Source organism: Trichechus manatus, unplaced genomic scaffold (assembly GCF_000243295.1).
Source record: "Trichechus manatus latirostris isolate Lorelei unplaced genomic scaffold, TriManLat1.0 scaffold00331, whole genome shotgun sequence".
In the NCBI taxonomy this organism is placed as follows: domain Eukaryota; kingdom Metazoa; phylum Chordata; class Mammalia; order Sirenia; family Trichechidae; genus Trichechus; species Trichechus manatus.
In genome coordinates, this window is record NW_004444267.1 from 118,387 (window position 1) to 129,198 (window position 10,812).

General features: G+C 37.3%; 1 pseudogene; it reads left to right on the forward strand.

The window, feature by feature from the left end:
- Positions 1 to 4,601: 4,601 nt before the first annotated feature.
- LOC111819244 (cytochrome P450 2K6-like) overlaps positions 4,602 to 10,812 on the forward strand; it is a 15,997-nt pseudogene continuing 9,786 nt past the window's right edge.

Genomic DNA, 10,812 nt, shown 5'->3' on the forward strand with positions numbered 1-10,812 from the left:
TTCTGCCAAAACTACCACCCTTGGACTTACAGAATGCCTTATCCACCATAATGGTATTCCACACAGCATTGCCTTGGATCAAAGGACTCACTTCAGAGCAAATGAAGTGTTGCAGTGGGCCCAGGCTCATGGAATTCACTGGTCTTACCATGGTCCCCATCATCCTGAAACAGCTGGTTTGATAGAATGATGGAATGGCCTCCTGAAGACACAATTACAGTGCCAGTTAGGTGGTAATACCTTGCAGCATTGGGGCAATGTTCTCCAGGTGGCTGTATATTCTCTAAACCAGCATCAAATATATGGTGCTGTTTCTCCCATAGCCAGGATTCATGGGTCCAGGAATCAAGGGGTGGAAATGGGAGTGGCACCACTCACTATTACCCCTAGTGACTTACTCTCAAAATTTTTGCTTCCTGTCCCCACGACCTTATGCTCTGCAGGTCTAGAGGTCTTAGTTCCAAAGGGATGAATGCTCCCACCTGGAAACGCATCACTGATACCATTGAACTGGAAGCTAAGAATGCCAGCTGGCTGCACTGGGCTCCTTATGCCTCTGGATCAACAGGCAAATAAGGGAGTTACCATACTGGCTGGTGTGATTGACCCTTATTATCAAGAAGAAACCAGATTGATATTACATAATGGAGGTAAAGAAGAGCATGTTTAGAATGCAGGCGATTCCTTAGGGAGTCTCTTAGTACTACCATGCCCTGTGATTAAAGTCAATAGAAAACTACAGCAACCCAATTCTGACATGACTACTAATGGCTCAGACCCTTCAGGAATGAAGGTTTGGGTCGCCCCATCAGGCAAAGAACCACCACCAGCTGAGGTGCTTTCTGAGGGCAAAGGGAATACAGAATGGGTGGTGGAAAAAGGTAGTTCCAAATACCAGTTATGACCACATGACCAGTTGCAGAAACAAGGACTGTAATTGTTATGAGTATTTCTGCTTTGTATGTGTGCATCAAATATTTTTGATTTCTTCAGTTATAAAATATAAGATATAAACAGGGCTAGTGTGTTTTCAGTTGTACGCGTGTTAACTGTATCATGTTAGGCACAAGTATTACTTTGTAATTGTCTTTATTCAGAGATTATGTATGGTTTGGGGAAATGTGTACAGGTGTCAAGGTGACAAGGGGTTGACTGTGATGGTTAAGAGTGTGTGTCAACTTGGCTGGGCCATGATTCTCAGTGTTTTGGCAGTTTTATAATGTTGTGATCACTTTCCTGTTGAAATTTGGTATGTGATCACCTCCATGATGGAATCTGCTGAGTGATACTGGTGAGGGCAGGGCCTGTGGCAGCTCACCACTCCCTTAGCCTTCATCTCCCCACCCTCCTCCACCTACTTCCTTCCTGCTCACCTTCCTAGGGTTCTTGCTTGATCCGAATCCTACAACCGGCTCCTGTTCATCTGGCCTCTGGTTCTTGAGACTTGGGCTAGCAGCTCGCTGGCGTTTTGCCTGCCAGTCATAGATCTTCACAGCCTGTAGCAGCAGTGCTCTGACCTGTCCGTCTGGGGTTCGCCAGCACCTGTGGCTATGTGAATCAGGAGAATATTCTACCCTGCCTCATGGACTTGGGACTTACAGCATCTAAAAACTGTGTGAGCCATTTCCTTGATATAAATCTCTCTTTATATATATACACATTTTACTAGTTTTGCTTCTCTAGACAACTCAGCCTGGGACAGGTATCATACCAGAATTAATACCTCATCCCCCATCTGCCACATCAGCCATACACATATACACACACACACACCCCTAAAATCATACTTCATGCTGAACTAGGAAGAAAAAATTAAGGAGTGTCCTCTCTGGGTGTTATAGACTGAATTGTGTTTCCCAAAAATATATGTCAACTTGGCTAGGCCATGATTCCCAGTATTGTGTGATTGTCCTCCATTTTATGATCTGATGTAATTATCCTATGTGTTGTAAATCTTAACTTGTATGATGTTAACGAGTAATGAGGCAGGATTAGAGGCAGTTGTGTTAATGAGGCAGAAAACAATCTACAGGATTAGGTTGTATCTTAAGTCAATCTCTTTGGGGATATAAAAAAGAGAAGCAAGCAGAGAGGAGTGGGGCCTCATTAATTACCAGTAAGCAAGAAGAGCCAGGAATGGAATGTGCCCTTTGGCCCCAAGTTCCCTCCACTGAGAAGCTCCTAGACCAGAGGAAGATGGATGACAAAGACCTTCCCCCAGAGTCGACAGAAAGAGAAAGCCTTCCCCTGGAGCTGGCACCCTGAATTCATACTTCTAGCCTGGTAGAATAAATTTCTGTTTGCTAAAGCCATCCACTTGTGGTATTTCTGTTCTAGCAGCACTAAATAAGACAGAATTACTGGTTTTCTTCTGCAATAATTTTTTTAAACTTTTTCTAAAATATACAAAATAATTCATATATATGGCATCTATGTTGCAACAAATTAATCTAATAGTACTAAATATTTTTAAATTTATTAATTTAAAACATTCATTAAATGTCAGGCACTGTTCCAGGCATTGGGGATTTCATGGTGTGGGGGGAGAACAGAAAGAATCCTCATTTTCAATAATTTTTAAATTCCTTGGAGAAAACAGATGATAAATTAAAAAAATAAATATATATCATCAGCTAGTAAAGATGTGAGGAAAATTGTTATCAAGAAGGCAATATGTTAACGTTTTTTCAATCCAGTCTCAACCTGTTGATTCAGTTCCTTATTCACAGCCATTTCAACACAAAAAGGAAAAACATATATTTTTTTCTTTGTCAAGTCAACTAGAATGAGCTATCTCATTATATACATATGTACCCATTATATACATGATTGTATATGTGATATCAACAAATAAGAAGGTTTGTCAGTGAATGAAAGATGGAAAAAATGAGGGATGCCAGATAGTGAATTTTAAGTATATGCCAGGAAAGTTGTGGCAGTCTGCTTCCGTAAAGATTTACAGCCTTGGAAACTCTGTGGGGCAGTTCTACTCTGTCCAACAGGGTCGCTATGAGTTGAAATCGATTAGACAGCAGGGAGTTTGATTTGGGTACATTTGTTAATTCTTTACTAATCACAATTCAATGAGTTATGTATTGTTATTATTTTCCTTATTTGAACATGAAGAAACTAAGTCTCAAAAGAGATTGAGCAACTTGCTGAAGTTCTGCACTAGGATCTGTGGCTAGCACTCGTTAATTTTCAAATCAGTGCTCTTCTTTGGTGAAGGGTAAGACAGTACACAATACTGGGGAAGCCAGCACAACTTGAACAAGGAAAGGTCATGGAAGCTCCATAGACACATCCAAATTCCCTGAGGGACTGAATTGCTGGGCGGAGGGCTCTGGGGACCATGGTCTTGGGGAACATCTAGCTCAGTTGGCGTAACACAGTTTATAAAAACAATATTCTACATTCTACCTTGGTGAGTAGTGTCTGGGGTCTTAAAAGCCTGTGAGCAGCCGTCTAAGATACTCCACTGGCCACACCCCCTCAGCAGCAAGGGAAAATGAAGAGAACAGAATACAAGGAAAAGATTAATCCAAAGGACTAAAGGACCACAGCTACCAAGGCCTCCACCAGACTGAGTACAGTACAGCTAGATGGCGCCTGGCTACCACCACTGACTTCTCTGGTCGGGATCACAACAGAGGGTTCTGGACAGAGCTGGAGAAGGATGTAGGACAAAATTCTAACACACAAAAAAAGACCAGATTAACTGGCCTGACAGAGACTGAAGAAACCCTGAGAGTATGGCCCCTGGACACCCTTTTAGCTCAGTGGTGAAGTCACTCCCAAGGTTCACCATTCAGCTGGGGATTGGACAGCTCCATAAAACAAAATGGGACTAATGAGGCACAGCACTCCAGAGACAAGGACTAGAAGGCAGAAGGGGACAGGAAAGGTGGTGATAGGGAACCCAAGGTTGAGCAAGGACAGTGTTGACATGTAGTGGGGTTGTTAACCATTGTCATAGGGCACTCTTTAATGAGAAACTATTTTGTTCTGTAAACCTTCATCTAAAGTACAATAAAAAAAAAAATCAGTGCTCTTGCCCTGTCATTGAGACTCTGCTGTGAGACTCTTTCAGGAGGTAGAAGGATATGAGCTCCTCATTTTATAAGAACCTTGAAATTCTTGGTGTGACCCTGTTATTTGCCCAGCTGCCCACAGATCATAGTATATCTAAGCAAGCAATACAATTAATCGTATTGTGAAAGTCTAGATTTCACAATTGAGAATAAAAATGCTGTATTATTTCCCTGAAATATTGAGACTAATCCCTGTTTTATATTTAAAAAAAAAAAAAAAATCCCTCCAGGCTTTGTTGGATAAAACAGATTGCACTAAGAAGTGAAAAGGGAGAAAGGAATTCAAACAAGCAAGCATGCAGTGTAGGGCTTAATTCATCTTAATTATAAAGTAGATGGTAGACTACATGGTAGAGCAAAAATTGTTAGCAACACCTTCATGTCTTCAGTTTGCATTGGAATCCACTGATGCCATTTGGTTACAATCACAACGATCTCTATTGTTCTAATAATTATTTTTACTTAAAGACAATGGATAGGTTTGATTTTTCAGCCGCATATCCAATTCTGATCCTGATTCTTATTTCTATTTGAAATATTAAAATCTTCATGAATAAAGCTCCTAAGTGGAATTTTCTTCCAGGACCCAGAGCCTTGCCAGTTATTGGAAATCTGCATATCCTCAATCTGAAGAGGCTATATCAAACCATGCTGGAGGTAAAAGGAAAAAAGAAAAAAAATGTTTATTTCATACATATTTATATTTTGTAAATCATTCTTGCCCTCATGAATTTATTAGCAGGCATGTATTTACAAGTGGTTCATATATGTGTAATGAGGTGACTAGATAGAATTCAAAATTAATAGAGCTGCTTTAAATTACATTAGTTGCTTTTAAATTTACATACATAAAATATTAGTAACTGTGTTTTTATTATTTAAAGTGGTGTTTTTAGTGTGAAACGTTTATGACCAGTAACTTTTATCTTAAACATTTCGGATCTACATTTTTCCATATAATAGCCTACTACTAAGGAACTGAATTATAATAGTCTTACTGTAGAGGTTTCTAACTAATTACTCAAAACTGTGTATACAGAAGGCACAAACAAGAGCACTAGCCCAGAAATTAAGATAGAAAATCGGTCTACCATTAATTCTTGGTCTGCCGTTAATTAGATATGTGCATTTATGTGAAGATTTAGCCTCTGTTTTTGTTTCCTCATCCGCAAAATTGCAAGACTGTATCAAGTAATTTTCCACTTCAAAGATTCTGTAGTTATAAATTGTGGGGTTAGAAAGATTAATATTTATAAAGTTGGAAATTTATATTTGGCCATAAATTTCTATTTTTAAGTTCTAAAGGGCAGATTATTGAAGCTGAGTTTTGTATAGCTTCTTAGTTTGAAAATCCTCAGGGGAAATGTACTGAAGAGAAGAATGTTACTTTAGTGAGCAACAAATAATACCGTGTTTTACACAAATAACGCGCACCTTCTACATTTGTTTGCCAACTGCGACCTCACCCCACTGTGAGGTATTTTCATAAGCACGCTATGATAACTGACTTTTTACAGCAACATGTAAAAAAAATTGGCATAGCAGCGCTTATGAAAATACCTCGCAGGCGCGAGGGCACATTATTTGCATAAAATACAGTAATAACATTGTATTTGTATTGAACTTCCTATTTAAAAAGAACTGCACAATAATTTAATGAGTTATGTATTACTATTATTTTCCCTATTTTAAAATGAGGAAACTAAGGCTGAAAAGAGGTTGATGGGGTAATATTTTTATCTCCATTTAAAGATAAATGCAGCCCAAAGTAATTAAATGACTTACCGGTAACTAGAAAACCAGGACTTGAGTTCTCTACTCTTCTGATACTTTTTTGTGGCTCTTTCTCCTACATCTAAGGTCACATGACAGATTAGCTCCTCAGAAGAACAAAATCTTTCAGTAAGGTTCTCCATCTAATTCCATGTGCCCCAACAGCATCTGTTTCCATAGCGTTCTAGTTATTCCCTTACATATTAACAGCCTAACTTCTTTACTATTTCTCATCTTCACCTAAGTGCCATTGTTCTGTGCTAATTCCACCTATGAAATGTCCTTTTCCCTCTCTTCTCCAATCTCTGTCTACCATTTTATCTTGAAATTTACTTCTCTGAATGTTTTTCTTTGCCTGACACATGCCATTATTGGCCGTATTATATGCAGTGGCTCTCACCTGGGAGTCTCTATCCTCATAGACTCAAATTTCTGTTTTAATTTTTACTGTTCAGTAACTTTAATCTTAGTTATATTATCCTCCTAAGTCAATGAGCCCTTCTGCAATTCCTGTTTTGATTCTAATGATGTTTTCTAAGGTCAAATTTCTTAAAGAAATGAACATTAGAAGTCACCATCTCACTCATCATCTGGACCTCAGTCAGGTTAACCACAGGCTATGCAGCCAGCCACCCTAATGCTAACCCATTGCTAATCATCACCACTTACTTCTCTTAAAGCCACCATAGGACCTTGTCTGTACAACAAAGATGATAATAATATTCTACCTCACTGGTTTGTAATGTGCATTGAATGATATAAGGGTGCTGGGAATACAGTCGATAGGCAATGAATTGTAGCTTTTGTTATATTTTAATTCATGAAAAAATGGGATTTTATTACAGAATACCCTAGAACTAACCTGGGCCTGCTCTGATCATAGCACCCGCAAAGCATATGGCATGAATGTGGTGGTCAAGTGTGGTCAGATGATCAGAGTGGTGATCAAGAATTCTGTCTTCCTGGAGGCCTGACTGAGCACTCTCTGAGACCAAACAAAAATATAATAGGGAGAAGTTACGAATTGATTCCATAATGTCAGAGCACTTTTGGTATAAAATCTCAAATAAAATGGATCATAAGGACAATCTCTTGATGATTATAACAATTATGGCTCGAACATGTGTAGCGATTACAGGTGTATCCTTAGTGATCTTATCCAATGTTCTCAATCCATAAAGTCAAAAAACTGGTTAGTTTGTTGAAGTTAACTGAATTACCAAATATCAAGGTCAGATTCACTTTTTACGACAATATAATGTTTGAATTGCTTCTCTTTTTGTTATGCATTTAAGCTCTTCCAGAAATATGGCTCCATTTACAGCATTCAAATGGGGGTCAAGGAAGGTAGAGGTGCTTTCTGGCTATGAGACAGTGAAAGATGCCCTAGTTAACTATGGTGATCAGTTTGGAGAACCATCTCAAGTGCCTATATTTAAAAGCCTTTTTGAAGAAAAAGGTAATAAACTCTAAACTTAAAATGTATCCCCATGATTAAAATTATTAAATCAGTTGCACTGTATTCTCTTATGTAATTACTTTCATGGCTTAATTTTTTTTTATCAGTGTATATTATGCAAATACTTTTGAATTCAATGATTAACTCAATGAAACAAGGAGCTACTTAGGAAAAAAATGTATGCTTTGTGGTTTTTATTCTCATCATACATGATACTTACTTCTTTTGAAAAAAGACCATTAACATTTTACTAGGCAAAAAGTATGATGTTAGACGCCAGGGAAATACAAAGATAAAGGAAACAGAAGTCAGCTTAAAGAGCTCACAGTCTAATGGTGGACATAGATCCACGAAACAATACACTGTGGGTTATAAATATACTGAACCATATTTTCACCTGGACAATATTGATGCATCTTGTTCATAGGAGTCTTTGCTAAATGCCTTGGTGAAATCCAGATACTCTACTTTGATGGCATTCCATTAATCTAATAACTTTTACAAAATGGGAATTATTTGACCTTGACATTATTTTTTAGTAAACTAATTATCAACTCTCAGTAAATACCGCTAAGCCTTTTTGGTGCTACAAGAGCCTTTTTAAAAAAAGTGTTTCCCACATTATGGTCCTCAAAAAACTAATTCCACAAAATGTCAGTGGATATTCTATGAGAAAAAGCAGTAGCAGTGAAATGAATTTGAGAAATACTTCAAATTATAGGCCTCTTTTTAGACTCGGTGAGGTTTGCCTATTAAAGCCTCTGAGGAAAAACCAATAGCCAGTGTAATTTTATTCAGTCCATTTTTCTACACTTATTTATCCTTGGAACATTTCCTTTTCTTGGAACTCCCAACTACAACTCATGAAATCAGCATTGAGGAATGACAGTTTGTTCAAACTCACTGGTTTGTAGTTTCCAGGATTCATCTTTTTTTTTTTTTTTCTTGTAGAAATAGGACAAATTCCTGTGTTTTTCCTCTGGCATCTTTTTTATTTTCCATGATAACTCAAATATTACTGACTGATTTTATGATTCTGCACAAGATTGTTTTAATATTTATCTGTGTCAAATCTTCTAAATTCTCCTCAAACAAATCGTTCATTCTAAAAATCAAGCACTATATTTTTAAATGATCTAACTGAGCATATCCAAACCAAAAACCAAATCCATTGCCATCCAGTCTACTCCGACTCATAGTGACTCTTTAGGACAGAGTAGAATTGCCCCATAGGGCTTCTAAGGTTGTAAATCTTTAGGGAAGCAGACTGCCATATCTTTCTCCCATGGAGCAGCTGATAGGTTCAAACCACTGACCTTTTGTTTAGCAGCAGATCACTTTAACCATAAAAGAGTATTTTTCAAAACAGAAAATGACTGCATTTTCCCGCTAATCTAGTAATTCAAAACCATTCAAAGGAGTATAAGCATACTTTAGACAAATTCCGTAAAAACAGAAGAAAATTTAATACTTTTGTTTCCCATTAAACCATTTTGGAGTCTTAGTTACTTCACCTTAACAATAATAAATTATTTTGCTGCATAGCTTAAATATATTTAGGACTTCAGGGTCAATATTTAAAAGAAGTCCAGTTCCTCATGGTGCTAAACTAATGTTCTTCACAATTACACGCATACAGGGCTAACACTGCTCTCTAAAAGATTCAGTGACTTATTTAGGACCCTATATTAATTCTATAATTATAAAATACATTTTTTTAAATACAAAGATTAGATAATTTGAAGACCTACAAATTTAATATGAAAGAGTTTACGTAGTAACAGAATAATATTATATTAATATATACTCAATATATATTAATATGAATGTATCAACATATATTCAATATGAGCAGAATCTAACTCTTCACTGATATCATTTCAAAAGACCTAACCAGACATTAGGTAGCAGCAGCAACTCTGGAAATATCTATCCCTTCTTTTGGATTTTATGTAGAGACTAACAAGGGTGCTACTGCCTCATTTCTAATACCAGGTTGCCTGGTCTATTCTAGTTCCCTATTTCTGGTTATCAATCAAACTCAGAAATTCCTCCTCTGTCTCTTCTGTCTCCATAGAAAAATAAGGAAAAATACGAATAGAGGAAGGGCTGGGGTTGGGAACCAAAACACAAATAATAATGTCTCTCTCACCACAAATTCCACCATTGAAAGAAGTGGATGACCTCGACAACCCTGTTTTCCCTTAATTTTTGAAAAGTGTTAGCGTATTCCCCAGCTCTTCTAGGAAATTTATCTTGACTGATCATTATATCTCACACTAATGTTTTTGTTTCCTTTAGCCATTCACAAATTCACATATCCATTAATTCAATAAATATTTATGGAGCACCTACTACGTGCTACAACAATATGTGTCTCTAGACATTAGTATTTACAGCACTAATGTGGAAGCTTGAGTACACCCATTTATAATTATTTCTTTCTAACTTTTTACTTAGGTAGTCTTTTGTCTACTAGACAGCATTTTTCCCTGAAAAAAAGAGACTGTGTTTTCTACTGGTCATCAGTTCTTTAACCATGCTATAGGAGCCCTGGTGTCAGAGTGCCACAAGGTCGGCAGTTCAAATCCACCAGCTGTTCCTTGGAAACCCTATGGGGCAGGTCTACTCTGTCCTATAAGGTTGCTATAAGTTGGAATTGACTTGACAGCAACAGGTTTGGTTTTTTTAGTAGCACGATGTAGGCATATAGTAGATTCTCAAGAATTGCTTATTGAATTAAATTTTTAAAAATTGGAGGTGACAATTTAAAAAATATTCTTTCCATTATAAGGAATTACTTTCTCTCATGGTGAAATCTGGAAAATTATGAGGAGATTCAGCTTGACTACCTTAAGGAACTTTGGAATGAGCAAGAGGATCATAGAATTATAGAGGAATGCCAGTATCTCATACAGAACTTCAAGTCACAGAAAGGTGAGTGGAATGAATAAAACCAAGTCTTCTTTTTCACAAAAAAGAAGACAACCAAAGGTATTTTTCACATTGTTTTGACCTCATTTTAGCCTTGTAGAAAAATTCCAAAAATATACCAAGAATTCCCAACACTCAGATTCCCCAAATATCAACATTTGACATCTGCTTGCTTTCTTGCATGCTATCATTGGCTCAGGTTCTCTCTTGCTCTCGCAGTCTGTCTCTCTCTCTCTCCATATATATATGTAAATTATTATTTTTTCTTAATTTTTAAGAGTACATTGCAGACATGCTATTTTTTATCCTTAAATATTTCAGTGTATTTTCTTAAATAAGCAAGAATATTTTCTTACAAAAACTGCTGTACAAGGAAAGGTCATGGAAGCCCCATAGACACATCCAAACTCCCTGAGGGACTGAATTGCTGGGCGAAGGGCTGTGGGAACCATGGTCTCGGGAAACATCTAGCTCAATTGGCATGACACAGCTTATAAAGACAATGCTCTACATTCTACCTTGGTGAGTAGTGTCTGGGGTCTTAAAAGCCTGTGA